General features: G+C 45.5%; 1 pseudogene across 1 annotated transcript in view; it reads left to right on the top strand.

Annotated features, from left to right (window-relative positions):
• The window catches only part of LOC311226166 (kinesin-like protein KIF15-A), a 28,301-nt pseudogene extending 5,146 nt beyond the window's left edge, over positions 1 to 23,155 (top strand). The window contains exons 3-5 of the transcript in view: positions 12,964 to 13,062; positions 14,692 to 16,255; positions 23,142 to 23,155. The product of the transcript in view is annotated as a kinesin-like protein KIF15-A (transcript). The remainder of the gene's footprint in view (positions 1 to 12,963; positions 13,063 to 14,691; positions 16,256 to 23,141) is intronic.
• Positions 23,156 to 23,849: the final 694 nt, after the last annotated feature.

Below are 23,849 nucleotides of genomic sequence, written 5' to 3'. Positions count from 1 at the left end.
TAGGTCGAACTCGACGATACAGCGTTAAACTCTGACACTTCAGCTATCAATTTGCACGCGGTCTCAAGGCTCTATTTTGGGGCAAAACGGGCCCACTTCACAGCACGTTGTATCGTGGTGTGAGGCTTCAACTTATTGGTTAACATACTGCTGTATTCACCTGCGCCGTATTTATACGTAAGGTGAACAATCTAGTACCAGCCTTATTTCTGTCTCGTATTCTTGCGCAGAACCGGGCATGTCCAGGCATGTCTTAGCGGTGACTTTGAACTAGACATTGGGGGTATGGCTGTGGCGCCTAGGGGATCGCTGTCCAATAGGAGAACGAATATTATGGTCTGGCCTGTACTAGGTAAAGGGATATTCCGTGTATATGTACAAAGAATATACAAGGGATATCAGACGATATACAAATACTATACAATATATCTCAAGTAATAAATATATATATTCAGTTTAATCTGACCCTTTGTAACAATATTGTTGCATAATGAAACATGTTGGAGTAACCCCTCCAAATAAAAATAACAGATTCAGATGTGGTGTTGTGACTTAGTATTATGTTATCCTTTGCAATTGTATAGCCTAAATGGTAAATGGCTGCATTTATATAGCGCTTTACAATTTCTTCCTCACATTTTGCCCATTCACTCACACATTCACACCGATAGCAGAGGCAACCATGCAAGGTGCCAACCTGCACATCGGGAGCAATTAGGGGTTAAGTATTGCTCAAGGACTGTGGGAACCTCCGGATTACCAGACGACTGCCCTACCTCCTGAGCCACTGTAGCCTAATCTACTGCATCATTACTGAACTAATGCAGCAACATTCAGTAGGTCGTTTGGTTGATTCTTGGAAATGTGGAGCTTGAAACACATTGGGTGAAGGACAAAATAAATAAATCTTGTGGTAGAATCTTTTTAAAATGCAATTAACTCCCTAGCATTTACGCATGACGCATTCACATTCGAAATATGGTCAACATTTCAGAATAATTTGGTTTACAAAGTGCACCCCTGATGCACCCTCATCATGATTTCCTCCCATTTAACCAATTACGAGAGAAATAGTCTCTTCCTTCCTCAAATGTCTTCCGCTGGGTCAAGATGGCCTCTTATCTGAAAAGCCATCATTCACCCCAGCAGAGCAGATATCTTTCAACAATCAGACACAGGTCCAAAGGGCTTTATCCCCTGGTTTCACTCACAACCTGTGGTGGCATTAAAACTTTATTTTTCATCGACTCTTAGGCAACAATCATTTGGTCCCAGGGCAAGGACTGACTTGGCCAACGAGAACTAACGGCTGGGGAACTTGAGAACTGTTAGAACTGTTTCACTCTTTAACTACTGAACCCCGTACTCCCACACCCCTCATTCATTTACTAGCATCTCAAATCTTATTTATTTATGCATACTTTATATTTATTGATAATCCATTTACTTACACCAGGGTAGACTAAGTATGGAGTATTGCGCATTGCACAGAGTAGGCTCAGGATATAATCTGCATATGACACTTGATTATCAAGAAAAACTACTGGATATTGATTTCTCAAAACCGAGTGGGAACCATGGTCAGTCTGGTTCTACTGTCTTCAATCTGTCAAATCTGAAATGATTTATGGGTTAGGGTTACTTTATAAAAGTTAATGCTATGAATGTATTTAAAATTCTGATCAGACATTCTTCTGTTCCTCTAACCATCTGTCTGTCCTCCTCTTGTCTGTCTGTCTGTCCTCCTCTCGTCTGTCCTCCTGTGCTCCACCAGAGGCTTCTCAGAGTTGTTGGAGCTCTCCTCTCTGGTCTCCTACCAGAACATCCTGACCCAGCAGGCGTCGGAGGAAGATGAGATGGGTTTCACCAGAGCCCAGCAGCTCTACCGCCCTGCACAATAAACCCCTTTTGTTGTTTATTGATATGTATTATCTATGTAACTAAAAGTAATTGTAACTTTTTTAATAAATAAATTCATGCCCCACATGTGATTATTATATTTATAATAATGTTGTGAATATTTTGTGTCCTTGAGCAAAACACTTAACCCCTAATTGCTCCTGATGAGCAGGTTGGCACCTTGCATGGTTGCCACATAAATGCATCCACTTTACCATCTACTAGTGAAGTATAACTCCATGTATCATGGCTTGTTCTCCTTCAATGACGAGCAATTGTCATTTCATTAGACACAGACCAGCTGTGCAATCGAATTGAATTAGCTAACTGGCTAACTGGCTCTCTCTCCCTCTCCTCCTCTCTCTCTCTCTCTTTTTTTTAATCAAACGCTATTTTAAAAAACGCACGTTGCTTATCAAGGCCACCTGCTGTATCTTGCAAATATGTGTAATGCTAAAACTAATCCATATTGCGTTTTCTAACCATGAGGAACCAACATTGCTAACTGTTTTTAGGTACACAGATAAGAGCTATATGGCATTTAGATGTGATGGTTCACCGATGAGATGCTGCTCATGGCTGCCCTTGGGGGGAGGGAGTGCAGAGACTCAAACGCATCAGCGACCCAACTAACTGCGTGTCTGTCTGCATGCCCAATAAAGACTTCTCCAAGTCCAGTTATTATACTGATATCCAATCATTAATTCTGCCCCCTCCCACCCAGGCCTCCAGCCTCTAACCCAGGCCTCCAGTCTCTAACCCAGGCCTCCAGCCTCTAACCCAGGCCTCCAGCCTCTAACCCAGGCCTCCAGTCTTTAACCCAGGCCTCCAGTCTCTAACCCAGGCCTCCAGCCTCTAACCCAGGCCTCCAGCCTCTAACCCAGGCCTCCAGTCTCTAACCCAGGCCTCCAGTCTCTAACCCAGGCCTCCAGCCTCTAACCCAGGCCTCCCGTCTCTAACCCAGGCCTCCAGTCTTTAACCCAGGCCTCCAGCCTCTAACCCAGGCCTCCAGCCTCTAACCCAGGCCTCCAGTCTTTAACCCAGGCCTCCAGTCTCTAACCCAGGCCTCCAGCCTCTAACCCAGGCCTCCAGTCTCTAACCCAGGCCTCCAGTCTCTAACCCAGGCCTCCAGCCTCTAACCCAGGCCTCCAGTCTCTAACCCAGGCCTCCAGTCTCTAACCCAGGCCTCCAGTCTCTAACCCAGGCCTCCAGCCTCTAACCCAGGCCTCCAGCCTCTAACCCAGGCCTCCAGTCTCTAACCCAGGCCTCCAGTCTCTAACCCAGGCCTCCAGCCTCTAACCCAGGCCTCCCGTCTCTAACCCAGGCCTCCAGCCTCTAACCCAGGCCTCCCGTCTCTAACCCAGGCCTCCAGTCTTTAACCCAGGCCTCCAGCCTCTAACCCAGGCCTCCCGTCTCTAACCCAGGCCTCCCGTCTCTAACCCAGGCCTCCAGCCTCTAACCCAGGCCTCCAGCCTCTAACCCAGGCCTCCCGTCTCTAACCCAGGCCTCCAGCCTCTAACCCAGGCCTCCAGCCTCTAACCCAGGCCTCCAGTCTCTAACCCAGGCCTCCAGCCTCTAACCCAGGCCTCCAGCCTCTAACCCAGGCCTCCAGTCTCTAACCCAGGCCTCCAGCCTCTAACCCAGGCCTCCAGCCTCTAACCCAGGCCTCCAGTCTCTAACCCAGGCCTCCAGCCTTTAACCCAGGCCTCCAGTCTCTAACCCAGGCCTCCCGTCTCTAACCCAGGCCTCCAGTCTCTAACCCAGGCCTCCCGTCTCTAACCCAGGCCTCCAGCCTCTAACCCAGGCCTCCAGTCTCTAACCCAGGCCTCCAGCATCTAACCCAGGCCTCCAGCCTCTAACCCAGGCCTCCAGTCTCTAACCCAGGCCTCCAGTCTCTAACCCAGGCCTCCAGCATCTAACCCAGGCCTCCAGCCTCTAACCCAGGCCTCCAGCCTCTAACCCAGGCCTCCAGTCTTTAACCCAGGCCTCCAGTCTTTAACCCAGGCCTCCAGCCTCTAACCCAGGCCTCCAGTCTCTAACCCAGGCCTCCAGCCTCTAACCCAGGCCTCCAGCCTCTAACCCAGGCCTCCAGCCTCTAACCCAGGCCTCCAGTCTCTAACCCAGGCCTCCAGTCTCTAACCCAGGCCTCCAGTCTCTAACCCAGGCCTCCAGCCTCTAACCCAGGCCTCCAGTCTCTAACCCAGGCCTCCAGCCTCTAACCCAGGCCTCCAGCCTCTAACCCAGGCCTCTAGTCTCTAACCCAGGCCTCCAGCCTCTAACCCAGGCCTCCAGCCTCTAACCCAGGCCTCCAGCCTCTAACCCAGGCCTCCAGTCTCTAACCCAGGCCTCTAGTCTCTAACCCAGGCCTCCAGCCTCTAACCCAGGCCTCCAGCCTCTAACCCAGGCCTCCAGCCTCTAACCCAGGCCTCCAGTCTCTAACCCAGGCCTCCAGTCTCTAACCCAGGCCTCCAGCCTCTAACCCAGGCCTCCAGCCTCTAACCCAGGCCTCCCGTCTCTAACCCAGGCCTCCAGTCTCTAACCCAGGCCTCCAGTCTCTAACCCAGGCCTCCAGCCTCTAACCCAGGCCTCCCGTCTCTAACCCAGGCCTCCAGTCTTTAACCCAGGCCTCCAGCCTCTAACCCAGGCCTCCCGTCTCTAACCCAGGCCTCCCGTCTCTAACCCAGGCCTCCAGCCTCTAACCCAGGCCTCCAGCCTCTAACCCAGGCCTCCCGTCTCTAACCCAGGCCTCCAGCCTCTAACCCAGGCCTCCAGCCTCTAACCCAGGCCTCCAGTCTCTAACCCAGGCCTCCAGCCTCTAACCCAGGCCTCCAGCCTCTAACCCAGGCCTCCAGTCTCTAACCCAGGCCTCCAGCCTCTAACCCAGGCCTCCAGCCTCTAACCCAGGCCTCCAGTCTCTAACCCAGGCCTCCAGCCTTTAACCCAGGCCTCCAGTCTCTAACCCAGGCCTCCCGTCTCTAACCCAGGCCTCCAGCCTCTAACCCAGGCCTCCAGTCTCTAACCCAGGCCTCCAGCATCTAACCCAGGCCTCCAGCCTCTAACCCAGGCCTCCAGTCTCTAACCCAGGCCTCCAGTCTCTAACCCAGGCCTCCAGCATCTAACCCAGGCCTCCAGCCTCTAACCCAGGCCTCCAGCCTCTAACCCAGGCCTCCAGTCTTTAACCCAGGCCTCCAGTCTTTAACCCAGGCCTCCAGCCTCTAACCCAGGCCTCCAGTCTCTAACCCAGGCCTCCAGCCTCTAACCCAGGCCTCCAGTCTCTAACCCAGGCCTCCAGTCTCTAACCCAGGCCTCCAGTCTCTAACCCAGGCCTCCAGCCTCTAACCCAGGCCTCCAGTCTCTAACCCAGGCCTCCAGCCTCTAACCCAGGCCTCTAGTCTCTAACCCAGGCCTCTAGTCTCTAACCCAGGCCTCCAGCCTCTAACCCAGGCCTCCAGCCTCTAACCCAGGCCTCCAGCCTCTAACCCAGGCCTCTAGTCTCTAACCCAGGCCTCCAGCCTCTAACCCAGGCCTCCAGCCTCTAACCCAGGCCTCCAGCCTCTAACCCAGGCCTCCAGTCTCTAACCCAGGCCTCCAGTCTCTAACCCAGGCCTCCAGCCTCTAACCCAGGCCTCCAGCCTCTAACCCAGGCCTCCAGCCTCTAACCCAGGCCTCCCGTCTCTAACCCAGGCCTCCAGCCTTTAACCCAGGCCTCCAGTCTCTAACCCAGGCCTCCAGCCTCTAACCCAGGCCTCCAGTCTCTAACCCAGGCCTCCAGTCTCTAACCCAGGCCTCCAGTCTTTAACCCAGGCCTCCAGCCTCTAACCCAGGCCTCCAGCCTCTAACCCAGGCCTCCAGCCTCTAACCCAGGCCTCCAGTCTCTAACCCAGGCCTCCAGCCTCTAACCCAGGCCTCCAGCCTCTAACCCAGGCCTCCAGTCTCTAACCCAGGCCTCCCGTCTCTATCCCAGGCCTCCCGTCTCTAACCCAGGCCTCCAGCCTCTAACCCAGGCCTCCAGCCTCTAACCCAGGCCTATAAAGAGTTTTTCATTCTATTACACAATGGTGACTAAATTGGGTTTTATTGAAATTCGGACCAAGAATCATATCACATAATTTCTCTCTAAAAGTACATCATATAAAAACATGATTCTTAGTTTTTATTCTAATTAGGGTCCAATAAGCCCAAATAGCCAAGAGAAATAAAAAGTGCATGTAAAAAAAAAAAAAAAGCTTGGGCCTTAGGTTAAGACTGCACTACATCTACCCAGGAGATGAGATGCGTCTGCTGCTGGATGCACCACGTTTTAGTGGAAATTAAAAGCGCTCTTCCCCCACCCCTTTTTTCAGTACACCCTTTGCATTGTTGCCAACACCCGGTTCCAGTTCACAGAGGTCTGTATTTCCAACCAAAGTAAAGGGCCTATGTAACACATATTGCACAACTTGCAAGCAGAGATACTTGTGATTGCAATTACTTAAAATACCAGTTCATATCATTCTCATGACATCATGCCATTGCCTACCAATATAGCTCAATTGTACAACTCATTGGCCATTAATGATAATCCCATGTTATTGTTTGTCATGTCTGTGATTTTTAGTTGGACACTGTTAATCACACCATTCTGATTGACAAGCTAAAAGCAATTGGTTTTGATAGTCTATCAGTGAGCTGGATGCAATCCTACCTGGAGGGGAGAGAGCAGATGGTGGAGGTAAACGGTACCCTATCCCCCCCCCCTCACAGTAAGCTGTGGTGTTCCACAAGGAAGCATACTAGGTCCACTACTGTTCCTAATTTATGCATATGACATGTCGTCAGCTTGTGACTGCAACTTGTTCCTGTTTGCGGACGACTCAGCCCTGCTGGTCTCTGACAAGAACAAGTTACAGGTTGAAAAAACCCTCAGCTCAGAACTAGGCAAAATCTGCATATGGCTCGCTGATAACAAACTATCATTACACATGGGCAAAACAGAGTCCATTCTCTTCGGTTCAAATAACAAACTCAGCAAGACCGACGGCTTCTCAATTACAGTGGGTGACAATATTGTCACAAGGAAAGAAGATATTACCTACCTGGGTTCCATCCTAGAGGCAAATCTTTCCTGTGACAAAATGGCATCCAATGTAATAAAAAAAGTCAACCAACGAACTCGATTCTTGTACCGGATCTCCTCACTGGTAAACAAGAATACCCTGAAGACTCTAGCAGGAGCACTCATTCAAGGGTACTACGACTATGCTTGCACCTCATGGTACCAAAGCACCTCAAAGGCGCTAAAAACAAAATTACAAACATCTCAAAACAAACTGGTCAGACTACTGCTTGACCTTACTCCTAGAACCCACCTCACCCCTGCCCACTTTGACAACCTAGGATGGCTTAGAGTAGACGACAGAGTACAGCAACTTGCAATGGGCCTGGTCTACAAGATACACTACACGACCAAGGTACCCATGTACTTGACAAAATACTTCCCAAAGGTCAGTGAATACCACGATCACAACACCAGAGGGAGCTCCACAAATCATGTTAAACCCAGATTCGGCTCAAACAAGGGACTAAACATGTTTCGCAATTATGCCACATCAATGTGGAACGCCCTACCCAAAGCTGTAAAGGAATGTGAATCACTACCCACTTTCAAAAACACTCAAAAAACACCTAAGGGAGACTGCAACTCGAAACTGGCCCCTGTAAATGTCCGAACACAACCCCCTCCAATGTACAGTAAATTACCAAGTATGGTCTTGTCAATAATCCAATGTACAGTTTTGTTTGTACAGTTGTACAGTGTCCCCCACCCACCCCTCCTACCCACCCCCCCCCCCCTACCCAACCCCCGCCCCCACTCCTACCCAACCCCCCCCCCCCCCCACCCACCCAACCACCTCCAATGTACAGTCCCCCCCACCCCCACCTACCCAATCCAATGTACAGTTTCTACGTCAAATGTATATACTCTTTTTTTTCTGGACTCTTTTTGTATCACAAACAGTACTGTAATTGCAAATCTGGTATGTCATAAATGTATAGATGTAGCAGTACTGTCTATCTGTATGTCATGTATGTCATATATGTTACGATGAATTGAAAATGGGGGACCCTGATGTAAACAAGACGAAAGTCTTTCTCTGGTCTGCATCCCCTTAACAATTGTATGTATTGAGCTGTACTGTACTGTACCTATTCTGCAATCTGTTAATAAAGTTTTCAATCAATCAATCAGACATGAACTCAATTTGTGAGTGGTGGTGTACTCTACTAATGGAGCATTTCCAAACTGAGGGGTACGTTACAGTTTAGTCTTTGGTGTGTTGCTAGAAAACAGGTACAGTTACAGTTCATTTCCTGATCCAGGGCGGCTGGAGTTGGTAAAGTGGTCGCCCAATTTGCCAGCAATGGGATTAATAGTGACTTTACTTTTTTACTTTGTTGCTTTTTTATATCTTGGAGTATAATTAGTCAACATGTGTTGAAGCAATGATATGAAACCTTTGTTACATATCGGCTGTCATTTGTTTCCAGTCAGAATTTTGCTTTGCGTCGGTAATTCCACTGATATTTGAAAGGCACAGCAAGAGGTTTGCCCACAGGACCAGGGAGTCGAGGTGTCTGCTCCAAGGACGGCTACAACCCGTTTACAGGGTGCCTCGGACTTCAAGGATTACTAGCAGTATCCCACAACACCTCCACGCTGCCATGGACCGCAGTGCTGAACAAAAAAAGCTGGTAGACATCATCACAGCACATCGGACTAAAGAACACCTAAAGGTACAGTATGTTGGCACCTGTTGCCAAATCTGTGTTTACCAAGCCTATCTGACTGTCTACAATGATTTGATCCTGGACGATTCTCTCACATTGTCTTTCTGTACTCTCAGGCCGTCGTAAGTGGCAGAGAACCGTCAAACTGGTTGCAGAAGTACATCCAGAGGTCACCAAGCAAGAAGCAGTCATGGTCAACGTGTGCCCCAGTCTATTTTCAGGACGACGGGCATCAAAACAGTGTTTGACTTCTTGTCAAACATCCTGGCCAGCACAGTCTCATCTGTACCCATCCTGGATAACGTAGCCTATATCCTTGAAGTCTTGCTGCCTGAGGTGAATTTGTATGATATTTTTACTTTTCACTATGTATGTACTATGTATTTCTCCTCATTTACTCAATGAATCAGACAATGCTGTAATACAAATTGTGTGGGGTCAATGTGTCTCAAGTTAATATCTTACAGGAGAATGAAACAAGCCTTTGTTGAGAGATTTCAATTCTAATGTGTGGAGGTGTGCAGTTATTGAAAAATAATGCATGATCCAGGGGCTAATTTACTTGCCTTTGTCTCATGGGGTAAACTGATGTTTCCTAACAATCTTCTCTCTCCATGACAGGCCACTATAAGCGCTATTGCAGCAGTCAATGAGGTCACCAGTAAGAGGGCTGAAGAAATCTTCTGGACCCCAGATGTCGACAAAAGGCATGCCAACATGATCCTAATCATCAGATTCGTTTTTATTATCTGAAACATTTTCTTTTAAATGTCGGTTTTGAATTCTCTTTGTCACAGTATGTGTTGTTCTGGTCATATCGCTATTAGACCTAACTATGTATAGTGGTACAGTGTAGAATTACCAGAATATTGCATTGTCAAACTTTTTAACATTTTCTATATATTATGCTTTTTCATATTAGTGAGTGGGAGGCATTCGATGACAAAATCAACCGTGAAAGGAAGAAGCAGCGCTGAACACGTCAAACTCGGCTGCAAGGGTCCTCACGCACACCAAACCCTGGCAGCACATCACCCCCACCCTGCAAAAACTCCACTGGCTCCCCATCAACTACCGAATCCCCTACAAGAGCCTCCTCCTCACCTACAAATCCCTGCACGGGTTGATCCCTTCCTACCTGACGACCTACTCCAACTCCGACCTCCTCACCATCCCCCGCACCAGGCGTTCCACACAGGGAGACCGAGCTTTTCTCTGTAGCTGGAAAAGGACAATGGCAATGGTATGACAAGGTTTGGCACATGTTTCCACGAAAGCAGGATATCATTTTTTAAATCAACTCTGTAGATCATCCTCCATGTGTGTGGTTTTACAAAGTAAACAATGGGACATAGGGGTGTAACGGTACACAAAAACCACGGTTCGGTATGTACCTCGGTTTTGAAGTTCGGTACGGTTTTCGGTACAGTGGCGGGAAGTTTGGCTTTCCATGTTCCACTCAGGGGTGATGTAGTGTGCAATAACTAATTGTACGTGTAGGGCTGTGTGGAATAATATATTGATTCCCCAACTCTCATGTAAAGACACCCCCCTCCCCTCCCCTTTGTCCACTATCCTGTGTTCCCCCCCCCCCCCCCCCCCCCCACCCATTTGACCTATCAAACGGGACCTCCCCCCCCCCCCCTTTTTACTATATAGGGCTTCTCCCAACAGCATTCGGGGTCTCTACCTGGGTCATTTTCAGCTGATCACCTGGGGCGAGGGCCTCAGCCATTCTCTCTAATACTATGTGTATAATTCTATCTGTCTGGTTAATAAACCTCGTTATTAACTGAACCTCGGTTGACTGAGAACGTTCAGGATATCCACAATATCCCACAATTGGCATCTACGAACTTGTGACGGACTCTTTGCGTCCTCCCGGCGTGCTGTATTGTTTCATCTATACAGAGAAAAGTGAGTATAATAGAATGGTCGACCAAATATATGGCAAGGAATTAAAACCTTCCCGCTTTTCTCTGTGCCAGGTGAATATTACGGTATGTTGTCAATATTGAGATCATGGCTGAGTGAGAGTAATGTGCATTAATATATCTGATTTGTATTGTGAATCGTTACGGGGGAACACGTGTACCCCGGTCTTCCTCAGGTGTGAAGGAAAGATTTGCTGGGTTAATGGTACCTGTTCCCAGACTGAGTGTTATAGACACTAGCTAAAATATGTACTGGGTCGAAGTGTACTAAACCCTGACTTGAGTTTTAACCAGAGACTAGCTAAAAGTATGTGCAATGGGAATGTAGATTTCCTAGTTAGGACCAAGAGGGTGCTAACTAAACTAATATGTTGTGACCAGGGGCTGGCTGACTTAGAATATATACTGTTGGTAAGAGGACCGACTTATTATTATACGTATGGCGTGTTAGTAGTGATATTCTTGGAAACGTTACTTGATTCGAATCCGTTCTATGTTTTTTTCTGCAAATAGGCGGGAAGTAGGACCGAGATGCTAGTATTAAGACCGTGATAGGATTTGCCCCGAGTATCATTGTATTAATGCCAAGTTCACACTGACTAGACCTGCGGTCATTAACTTCCTGGAACCGATATAGTCAGGTTAGGTTAGCTATTGTCATTACAGATAGGTGGGTAGAGAAACACGGGACATTTTGGTCGTGTTGTTCAGGGACCGTGAATTTTGACTATAGTATATTGGACCTCTATATCGTTGTTAATAACGGATTTCAGATCCGGCCGTGTTTAGCGGTGTTTGATTGCTCAACAAGGTGAGATACGTGGGCTTATTATACATGATATCCTTGGAAAACACTACTCTGTTAGAAACTGTTCTATGATTCTTCTGCAATAGGCGGGAAGAACGACCGAGAGCTGGTAGAATCATGATTAGATTTACCAGAGTATCGTTGTAATCTTCATAGTTTCAACCTCAGACTAAGCCTACGATCTCTTCCATTCCTGAAAACGATGTATTCTGTGTGAATTGTGTTTACTAGGCTTGGAAAAATAATGGGACAATGCTGATGTGTTTCATACAGTAAAGTTCAACTTTGATTTATGGCTGGGCGATAAAACGATAACGATAATTATCGTGATATATTTAAATAATCGATAATAAAAATAATGTCTAAAAAAATTATAATTTGTATTGTGACCTGCAACAGGGCAGCTTTAAACCCAGAGACGGTGGACAGACTTGTCTTTCTTGCCTGCAACTTAAACAAGTAATGGCTTTGCTTGTCCAAATGTCAATCTTTTTCTCTTGTCCATTTATTTTGTTTGCTTTCTAATTTAAAATACAGTTTGAAACCATCTGTACATGGTAGGCTATGTGTGCTAGCAGAGCTAGTCTCCAGTCACGAGTCATGGTGCAAAAAAGCGCCAACAGATTGAAAAGAAACTAGCGGAGCCAGAACTGTTCAACTCCCCTGGAGCCACAGCTACTTTTTTTGGTACTTTCGCTTTCAAACCAGCTGCAGCCTGAGAACTGGAGTGTGAGGGGCTGTAACACTAAAGATGGAGCCTGAGAACTGGAGTGTGAGGGGCTGTAACACTAAAGATGGAGCCTGAGAACTGGAGTGTGAGGGGCTGTAACACTAAAGATGGCGGCAACGACAGAATTGCTGCAAAATGAACATACATTTGTTGTTTAAATTATTTTAAATATAGATAATTATTGATATCTAACGATATGAAAAATGTTATCGTGATAACATTTTTGGCCATATCGCCCAGCCCTACTTTGGTTGCAGATAACCTACCATATATCTAGTTACCCTTTGGCAGAATTAACAAGTTCAAGTTTTGTTTTATTTGTCACATATAAGGTACATGTACATTATAGTGAACTGCTTGATTCTGTATGAGCCTCCTGGAATTGTGCTTCATACAGTAAATTAATAAATACCAAACGCTATACAATATACCAAACTAAAGTGCAAAAATGAGGTAGAGATGTACTGCAAATCGTTTAGTAATAAATGGATACAATATGGTGTGTCTAAATTGAGTGTGTGGATGTGTGTTCAATGAATGTAGAATGGATTGGTTAGTGTTGCATAGAGTCCACATTGAGCATCCTGATGGCCTGGGGATAGCAGCACCACATTTTCTAATCCCATCTATGGTGATACTTGTAGGTTACCAAAACCAGACCTGGGTCATTTAAAGCAGCTATCCAACACACACACACTTTTTCTTTTTTTTAACATTAACTCCAACAGGTCCTGGTCACGGAGATTGCACCATATTATCATGTAGTAGTCATGGAATTTGATTAGGAAAAATGTGTATGAACCCTGGGTGTTATGGTGTTCCAGGTTAGGCGCCATCTGGAGATTGGCTACTTCGAGGTCTACAATGAGAAGATCTATGACCTGCTGGTGGTGCGAGAGGGACAGACTCAGAATTGGATGACTGTGAGTGCACTGGAACTTTTTAGCCACCTGGGAAGGCTATGACAGGGTAGAGACGGGATATAGGGACGGACGTACACGTCGGCGGTGCATGAATCACGTCACCGTCCATTCGGCCGATAGGGGCTACGTTCACTCACAGACCAGGTTCACCTCTGTATCGTAATCGGTGCGGGGATGACATACGTAGAGAAGCAGCACTCTAAATGCAGATCGATTCTGCTGCTTGTGTGCTGCTCGTGCTTCCATACCACCCTCGGCCCTAACGTTGAACTCAATAGTCTGGCTGACGGTCAAAGACACTACATACTCTGACGGGTCAAAGGTAAGGCCTACACCGGGAGGGAAGATAACCGTATGATGTGGAAATGGGACTAAGCCATCCTGTTGTCATTATCTTCTTTCTCCTGTATGTGAGATAAGCCCACGTGACCACGCCTAGCACGCCCCGCGGCTGAGCGGCAGAGCGCGCTCCTTCGCGAATACGCTCGTTCAGAACGTAATCCCCCCTACATAATAACCACGCAGGTTAATCAAGCAACGCTCGCGCAATACCTAGCTTAATAATAAGTAGGCAATTGGCACAAGTGTAAATTATACATTAGTCACTCAGTTTTAAGGCAATTGGCACAAGTGTAAATGATACATTCGTCACTCAGTTTTAATATTGACGGATAGCTCAACTCGTTTGTCAGCTTGCTGTAGAGCCTATGGTCAGTCGGTGACAAGTTCGAATCACTTAAAAAAAATTGACGTTTAATTAATTTATCATCTCTCTATATAAACATAACTAGCTATTCATATCAATCGAAATAACGTTCATCTCCGATATTTAAACACGGTCCCCAAAATGAATGGAAGCGAAGGAGGAGCCTGACACCTGGGAGGAATGGGGGTGTTGCAGCGTTGAGGATGTTTAAAAAATATAATATAATATATAATATAATAATTTGTGCTTCACCTAAAAATTTGGTCAGCAGCCTCCACTGATGTACAATGTTGTCACGCGAAATAACGTTATGAATAAAAACGCGGAATAACATTATATAATGTTGCGTTACAATGTACAGTTTCTAGTTAATCAGTAAGAGTGTACTGTACATACAGAGTTAAGAGTGTACTGTACATACAGAGTTAGTGTACTGTACATACAGAGTTAAGAATGTACTGTACATACAGAGTTAATAATGTACTGTACATACAGAGTTAAGTATGTACTGTACATACAGAGTGTACTGTACAATACATATAGTTAAGTGTACTGTACATACATAGTTAAGTGTGTACTGTACAATACAGAGTTAAGTGTGTACTGTACATACAGAGTTAAGTGTACTGTACATACAGAGTTAAGTGAGTACTGTACATACAGAGTTAAGTGTACTGTACAATACAGAGTTAAGTGTGTACTGTACATACAGAGTTAAGTGTACTGTACAATACAGAGTTAAGTGTGTACTGTACATACAGAGTGTACTGTACAATACAGAGTTAAGTGTGTACTGTACATACAGAGTGTACTGTACATACAGCGTTAAGTGTGTACTTGTACATGCAGAGTTAACTAACAGAGTAAACTAAGTAAACAGAACGTCACATCAGTATCCTGTGGACCAAAACAGCCGTGTGCAGACTGTGAAGCTGCAGCAAGAGATCACAAAACTGGAGGAGCAGGTGACCATGATGTCACAAGAGTCTGACCACAAGAAAGAGCAACATTCCACTGAACAAGCGACCTGGAACAGAGCAGCTCAGCCTGCGGGAGAACATCATCAAACTGGAACGGACTCGACAGTCTGATCAGCAGACTGGGGAAGTCCTGATGAGTGAGGTCCAAGACCTGTGCCTGCTGCTGCAGTCATCCGATAGGGAGCTGGCTGCTGTGAAGAAGGATCTGAGTGACGGCCACAGTGAGCAGCAGAAGAGGCGTCTCATCTCATCAGCACACGGTTCCAGCTCGACAACGTTCAGCTGGAGTGGGAGCAGCTTCTGCAGCAACATGGGAGCCTGCAGGACTGCTTTGACCAGCTGCAGGCAGAGGCCAAGTTTGAGACTGACCAGGCCAGACAACAGCTTGAGGAGAGGCAGCAGGAGGGGACTGCTCAGCAGGCACAGATCACGGATTTGACAAACTCCCTGCGAACCGAAAGGGAACGGTTCAGCATCCTGACCTCCCAGTTAAGAGAAAGCACATTAAAAGAACTAGCAGAGAATACACTGCTAAGAAAACAATCGTCTGATCTGACTGCACAGAGTCAACAACGGGCCTCTAACGTTGCAAATCTTGAGCATAAATTGACCACAGCCACCGAAACCATAAGTGGCTTACAGCAAAAGATTGAACAAGACGAAAGTGTTGTGCTGGATATGACGGGTGTTGTGCTGGATATGATTAACCAGACCAGAGAGCTGCGTAGCAAACTGGGCCAGGAGGAGGAGAACTCTGCCCTTCTTTCTGGATTCCTCAAGGACATCACGGCCAAGTATAGTGTTGCCTGCTCTGAAAGGGAGGAGATCATGGAACTCCACTCCAGGACGCAGTCAGAGCTGCAGGACCTGAGGGAGGCTGCAGAAAGGAAGGTCATATCCAATCGGATTGAGGTGGACGTGTTGCAGGACGAGGTTGCCTATGCCACTGAGGAAGTAGAGAGCCTCACCAAGGTGCTGGATGAGCAGACTAGTCTCCTCCAAGCCTCTCGGGAGCAAACGGCCCAAAACGAGGCCACGGTCCAGAAATGGCAGAATAAGATGCTTTCCCCGCCAAGAAGCTTCAACACAGATCTGGCACAAGTGCTGGGGAACAAGGAGAGGGAGCTAGATAGTCAACGCTCTTCTATGTTGACTATGGAGTTTCTTCTGGCTGAGCTACATGCAGAGAGGACTGATAAGAATGAGGAAATCCAAAGGCTGATGCTGACGCTCTCTGACACTCAGAAAAGACTGCAGGCCCAGGAGGCGATCCTGTCCCAGTCCCAGACCTGTGTCCAGGAGCTGACCTCTGAGCTGAGCACTCGCTGTCTGGAGCTGAGGGAGCTCAACCTGAAGGTGCGGGATGACGAGAAAGTCCTACAGGAGATTGAGGTTCTTCACAAGCAGGTGAACCATCTGTCAGAGGAGAATGGCAAGCTTGTGGGCCACAAGAACCACAAAAGAGTATCTTGTGAACCTGAAAAAGGAGCACAGCAAACTTACAGAGGTAACTAACTTCTTTATACGTCATCAGTGAACTATTTTATATATTTCATGTATATTCTATTCTACTTATTGCAATGCACTATTTTACTGTCTATTCTATCTTACTCTTTTTATTATTGTCTATTTTTAAAACTGAATCAAACTATAAACAAGGTGGCCTGTTGGGATGTTAGATCCTAATGTGAAAAACTGATTTTATATGTCTGCACTTTATGTGCTCATTTTATTCCTGTCTTTTTTCTGTTGTGAAGCACTTTGAGCTGCAGTTTTTGTATGAAAGGTGCTATAAAAATAAAGTTTTATTATTATTATTATTATTATTATTATTAGTACTAGTAGTAGTACACACTGATTGCAATCTGCTTGCATAAAAACATTATATAAAATCACATTCTGAGGTCAGTGTTAAAGTGCCACATGGAAGAGGTCTGGTTAGTGGTTAGAGTTAGAGGTGGTCTAGGTCTGGTTAGGGTAACTTAGGGGTAGTTAAGCATTCATTATAATTTATTATTATTATTTAGATAGATGGATGTAAAGGGCTAGACCAACTCTTAACCCCTATCCGGACCTAGACCACCTCTAAGTCACAACCCTAACTTAGGGGTTAAAGTTAGGTGGTCTAGGTCTGGTTAGGGGTTAGAGTTAGAGGTGGTCTAGGTCTGGTTATACTGATCCGATACCAGTGCATACATAACAAATAATATATATATATTATATAAATTATAAAACTTTTTTTCTTTTCTTTTTTACAGCTACTGTGTTATATACTGTGTTTTAGTAATAACTAGAAAGTAATGGTATTTATTCAACAACAGGTGATTGTATAGATTAGTATTAGTATCATTAATTGACAACTAAGCTCAATGAGTTCACCCACGGAATGGTTGTTGGTACATTGGTTCCGCACGGACGTTACACGTTGTTGCGCACTTCCTGTCCAGTCGGCTCTGTTTAGGTTAGCTCCTAGCAGAGGCTCTGTTGTGATTTTTAATGCAAAATAAATATTCAACATTCTCTTTTGAGACTCCGCCTCAGACTCTTATCATTTGGCACTAAAAGCTAAACATTGTCATCGGTATGGCTGTCTGCATTATGTCATTAATTGTGTGCGAGAGGTCGATCAGATAGCCACGTTAGCGTGAGCTATAGGTTAGCCACTAGCTAACGCGAGCTAGATGGAAATACAAACAATGTAACGTTACTGGTGAATAAGTGATTTACCTTGGAATACTCCTTTGCCAACTTGATGTACTTTGCTTGCAGGTCTGCAGCTGGATAATGAATAGTCCCAACTTTAGCCAAGGTAACGTTCAGCTAAAACTAGCTTTTCAAATGGCTCCAGCTAATGCTAATAACAGCTCCCCGTCACACTGCTCTACTCGGGACGATGGCATTAAGAAAAGTTATAATTATTTTGTCTCGTCTTGTTTTAGTCAACAATATCAACATACATGAAGAGAAATTTCGTCCTGGTTTTTGTAAATTACATTTTTGTGTCCTCAGTTGTGGTCAACGATATTTAATAAACTATTTAGTCTCGTTAGCGTGACATGGTCTTCAATAACGTGACGTCATCGTCGTTGACGAACATCTTTCGTCATCAATTTAGTCAACAAAATTAACACTGGCTGCCAGGGTTCTAACCCGCACCAAACCCTGGCAGCACATCACCCCCACCCTCATCCACCTCCACTGGCTCCTCATCAAATCCTGCATCACCTACAAAACCCTCCTGCTCACCTACAAATCCCTTCACGCTCTGGCACCTCAGTACCTCACTGACCTCCTCCACCCCTACACTCAGTCACAGTCCCTACGATCCACGGACACTGGTCAGCTCTCCATCCCCCGAACCAGACTGCGGACCTTTGGGGACAGAGCTTTCAGTGTGGCAGCTCCCACCCTCTGGAACTCCCTCCCCGCAGAACTCCGCACCGCCCCAACTCTGGACGCATTCAAAAAAACTGCTCAAAACCCAACTCTTCAACTTGGCCTTTAACCCCTAATCTCTCACTTTATATATATGTATATGTTGTGTCTGTCCACTGTCTGTTACTTTGTTATCCCCCCCCCCCTATGTAAAGCGACCTTGGGTCTCTTGAAAGGCGCTATATAAAATGAAGTTATTATTATTATTATTACATGGCACTACATGGCACTACAGGGTACTATATGGCACTACAGGGTACTACAGGGTACTACATGGCACTACAGGGTACTACATGACACTACATGGCAGTACATGGTACTACAGGGTACTACATGGCACTACAGGGTACTACAGGGTACTACATGACACTACATGGCACTACAGGGTACTACATGGCACTACAGGGTACTACATGGTACTACATGGTACTACATGGCACTACATGGCCCTACAGGGTACTACTACATGGCACTACAGGGTGCTACATTGAAATATGACTGATATTTGTTTTAATATGCTTTGAACAATTGAACATTTGAACAATATAAAATATATTAACTAAATATCATTGAATCAGACAAATTAACTGAGCAGATCATAATAATTGTTCGTATTGTGACATATATGTCACAGCAAATTTTCATTTTAAGGTGATATGCCTGGTGTGACGTATGTGTCACAGCGATTTTTATCAATTGTTTTCTTTATCATTTTATTCAAGAAATGTGTTCACAACAGGTTATATATCATAAAGGCCATGTTATGTAAGCATAATTCTTAAAGGGGCAAATCTTACCTTTTAGCAACAAGAATCTAGCTTTTGAATGCTAGCTACTTCTGTCATTTAGTCACCACCATCAGTCATCATTGTGGAAAGGTGGTTTACGGGAGCACAACATCACATGACCCCACCAGGATGTTCCAGTACATGTGACACCTGGATTTCAGGCTGTGTTGGCCTGGCTCCGCCCATAAGCACTTTGAGTGACAGTCATCCACACAGTCCAATAGCATATATCTGCAGAGCCACAGAGCCCAACGTCTGGGCGGGGCTTCGTGGCGTGGACTAGGTTTGAGGCGGGGCTTCGTGGCGTAGACTAGGTTTGAGGCGGGGCTTCGTGGCGTGGACTAGGTTTGACTGTGCGTCGTGGCATGTACCTGGTTTTGTTGGGCGGGGCTTCATAGTGCGCATGCGTGTGGACTGGAGCATGTGAGAGTATAAGAGTCCATTTTCTTCCTAACTCTTTCTCACAGTGGCCGACAGAAGAACAAGTTCTTTCTCTCTTTCTCACAGTGGCCGACAGAAGAACAAGTTCTTTCTCAACCAAAGATATCTTTCAGTAAAAATGTAAGTACCTATTTCGCTATTTTGGACATTAGGTCCTATTTTCCGTATGTTACTTTATGTTTCTAGTGTCCTATATATTATATGTTACTTTGTATCTATTTTTAATCAAACGCTATTTAAAAAAACGCACGTTGCTTATCAAGGCCACCACGTTGCTTATCAAGGCCACTTGCTGCATCTTGCAAATATGTCTAAAGCTAAAACTAATCCATATTGCGTTTTCTAACCATGAGGAACCAACATTCCTAGGCATATTTTTTATATACACTGGGAAGGGGGAACGAAATGTCATGTCTTGCACAGTATGAGAAGCGACAATAAGGGCTGGGCGATGCATCATCCATGTATCGTGGCTTGTTCTCCTTCAATGACGAGCAATTGTCATTTCATTAGACACAGACCAGCTGTGCAATCGAATTGACATTAAATTAAAACACCTAAGGGAGACTGCAACTCGAAACTGGCCCCTGTAAATGTCCGAACACAACCCCCTCCAATGTACAGTAAATTACCAAGTATGGTCTTGTCAATAATCCAATGTACAGTGTTGTTTGTACAGTTGTACAGTGTCCCCCACCCACCCCTCCTACCCAACCCCCCCCCCCACTCCTACCCAACCCCCCCCCCACTCCTACCCAACCCCCCCCCCGCCCCCACCCACCCAACCACCTCCAATGTACAGTCCCCACCCACCCCTCCTACCCAACCCCCCCCCCCCCCACTCCTACCCAACCCCCCCCCCCCTCCCCCACCCACCCAACCACCTCCAATGTACAGTCCCCCCCCACCCCCACCTACCCAATCCAATGTACAGTTTCTACGCCTAATGTATATACTCTTTTCTTTCTGGACTCTTTTTGTATCACAAACAGTACTGTAATTGCAAATCTGGTATGTCATAAATGTATAGATGTAGCAGTACTGTCTATCTGTATGTCATGTATGTCATATATGTTACGATGAATTGAAAATGGGGGACCCTGATGTAAACAAGACGAAAGTCTTTCTCTGGTCTGCATCCCCTTAACAATTGTATGTATTGAGCTGTACTGTACTGTACCCATTCTGCAATCTGTTAATAAAGTTTTCATTCATTCATTCATTCATTCATTCATTCACACATGCAATCGAATTGAATTAGCTAACTGGCTAACTGGCTCTCTCTCTCTCCTCACTTTTTTTTTATCAAATGCTATTTTAAAAAACGCACGTTGCTTATCAAGGCCACCTGCTGTATCTTGCAAAATGTGTAATGCTAAAACTAATCCATATTGCGTTTTCTAACCATGAGGAACCAACATTCCTAACTGTTTTTAGGTACACAGATAAGAGCTATATGGCATTTAGATGTGATGGTTCACCGATGAGAGATACTGCTCATGGCTGCCCTTGGGGGGAGGGAGTGCAGAGACTCAAACGCATCAGCGACCCAACTAACTGCGTGTCTGTCTGCATGCCCAATAAAGACTTCTCCAAGTCCAGTTATTATACTGATATCCAATCATTAATTCTGCCCCCTCCCTCCCTCAGGCGTGTTGCACAAGGCATAGATCCTAGACCCTGGACTGAGACGACGGCCTATGATTTGCAGGTGAAAAGCTAATAGTCATTACTATTATCCCCCATGATTTCTGCCATCATTGTTATGTTGTAAGATAACATATGTATAAAGACCCCATTTTCTTTTCTTCATGGGCATTAATAACTTTTATTTCATTTCTATACCGTTTCAGTCCCGATACGATACCTGGGCTTTGGGTATCGGCCAACTGTTTGACAAACATCGTTACTTAGCTGGCAGAGTTGTACCCTTCCTGCTGACTTGTTGTACAGAACAGTACAGTTGTAAGTCACTTTGGCTAAAAGTGTCAGCTAAATGACTAAATGTAGTTCACCTAGAGCAGCGGTTCCCAAACTTTTTTGGCCGTGCACCCCCTGTCACCTCCCGACCTAGCTCGCGCACCCCCCAATGGGTTTCTGCTAGAAAAAATTGTTGCTGGTCTCCGTGCACAGATTACATTTTTTATTTTATCTCTTCCCACGGCAACTATGGATAGGGAATTTCTTTATTTAATTAAAATGTTCACGACTATACTCTGCCAGCATGTTTAATATCCATAATACTAAAGGTTTGACTAAGATTTGTATGAAATTTTATTGTAAAAAAAATTTAATTTCTTTTTTTACCACCATTAGCCTTTTCATGCGCGCACCACAGTTTGGGAACCACTGACCTAGAGAATGAAAACATGCCTCCTCTTATTTTTGGTGGCGGGGCGACCTGCTTGTTTATGCTTGGATCACTGATTGGGCCCTTTAACACTTCTGGCACCAACAGCAGAGGGCGCTGTGGCCCTTCAGTGCCAGTGCTTTATCCAATGTAGGATGGGACTTATTTGCGAGTGCTTAAAATATATCAAATATAATAGCAATAGATCTAAATAACACGGTGATCGTCAATGAACTCCAGCAAATCGAGTTTCAATGTATTTTGTTAGAAATCATGCCATTTGTCGCTTGATTTATTATCGTTTTCAAATAAACGCTAGATTATCGATATCATGCGTCTTCATGCACGAACAGAAGCGGGGTCTGAAAAATCGCTTCTCCGTACTTTGTTTGTTGCGAACCTCACACACACACACGCTCCGATGGCGGTGAAAGAAACATCTGATTAACCCAAGATTCGTAATATAAAGTCCTTACCTCACATCTGATGTCCTGCAAAAAGATGAATCCAATTCCTGATCGCCATTCCAAATATTGATCGCGTTTATTGATCCAATGTTATATATCCAAAACGCCTAATCCACGCTGCTCCGAGTGTCCCCAGTCAATGTGTTATAACGATACTGCATGCCCGAGAAGGAAAACCTGGACCGGACTTCTTAGATTGATGCACAGCCCCAGCCAGAGGGATTCCAATGATGTGCAATACCATCCGGGAGACGATAGGCGGCGGTATTTGCCCTTTGCGAGCTCAGACCCATTCCCAATGATAACGTCAGGCTGGATGGATGAAAAATGGATGGATATAGCGAATAAAATAAATATCGATTAAAACCCGAGATTTCTCGGGTTTGGCGCCCAGAGCATGGCGAGTTAACCCGGACGCGTCTATTTTTTTACCAAACGGTTCGTGCGTTTTGCTAATCTGATTGGCCACGCACGTTCTGGTCATGTGACATGTGCGCCCAATCGCATGACGAGCAGTGTCTTAGCCCATTTCCGCGTCGAACAGCCTGCAAACGACCTAACGCCTAGTTTATCACTGGTTAAGCTTAAGCGACTCTTTTGCAGTTGGTTAAGGTTAGAGTTTGGAATCAGGGCTGGCATTCTATCGCCATGCTCTAAGACAAACTCTAACCTTAACCAACTTCGAAAGAGCGCCTAAGCTTAACCGTGCAAATAACTTGCCGTCACACGATTGGGCGCACAAGTCACATGACCAGAAACGTGCGTGGCCAATCAGATTCGCAAAACGCACGAACCGTTTGGTAAAAGTAATGACGCAACCCGGACTATCTTGGGTTTGGCCCCCAAAGGGTTAAGAACAGTGACCGTGTGAATATCTGTATTAATTTCTTGCCGTTTCTTTCCCCTTTTCAGCAAAAGAAGTCTAAGACTAAGACGACCAACGAAGCTCCGACAACCCCCGAGCGTCCAGGCTGCCTCTCCGTAATCTGCAAATTTAACCAGCATTTTTTATCTGCAGCTTTGAGAATTGTTTTTACTTATTATTAAAAAAAAAATTCTTTTGTACATATAGTTTTGTTTTGCATATATATATATATATATTTTTTTTAAGATTCTTAATTAGTACATTAATTTGAAAAGTAAATAATAAAGTATACTTCCTACTCCTTTTTGAACATGTATCGAATCTTTTCGAACTCCTTATCTACGTCAAGGCAGCGGCGACGGCAATCACCGTCGCCCCTCCCCCCCCCCCCAACCTTTCCCCCCGTGTCACTCTCCTTCTCCCCCTCCCTGTTGATCGGGGATACTATACGGAGTTGATTGACACCTCCCATAGTTGTGCGTCTGTGTGTTTCTCCAGTGGAAGTGTATGAGGCTCATTCATAGTCCTGTCTCTTAAGAGAATTTAGCTACAGTGGGGAGTCTATTCATGTGAAAAAAAGTTATAAAAAATCATATGGCATTATTAGAAGGATTTCTTCCTTATTATAGTTTGATATACCCATATTTATCGTATTGTAATATTATTTGGGCCAGTACTTTAACTACTTCTCTTCATAAACCTTTTATATTGCAAAATAAATTAATACGGCTTGCCACTACTTCTAATGAATTTGC

Source organism: Notolepis coatsorum, assembly GCF_963971535.1.
Source record: "Notolepis coatsorum genome assembly, chromosome: 3".
Taxonomy (NCBI): domain Eukaryota; kingdom Metazoa; phylum Chordata; class Actinopteri; order Aulopiformes; family Paralepididae; genus Notolepis; species Notolepis coatsorum.
This window is presented reverse-complemented; position numbering and strand designations above follow the sequence as displayed.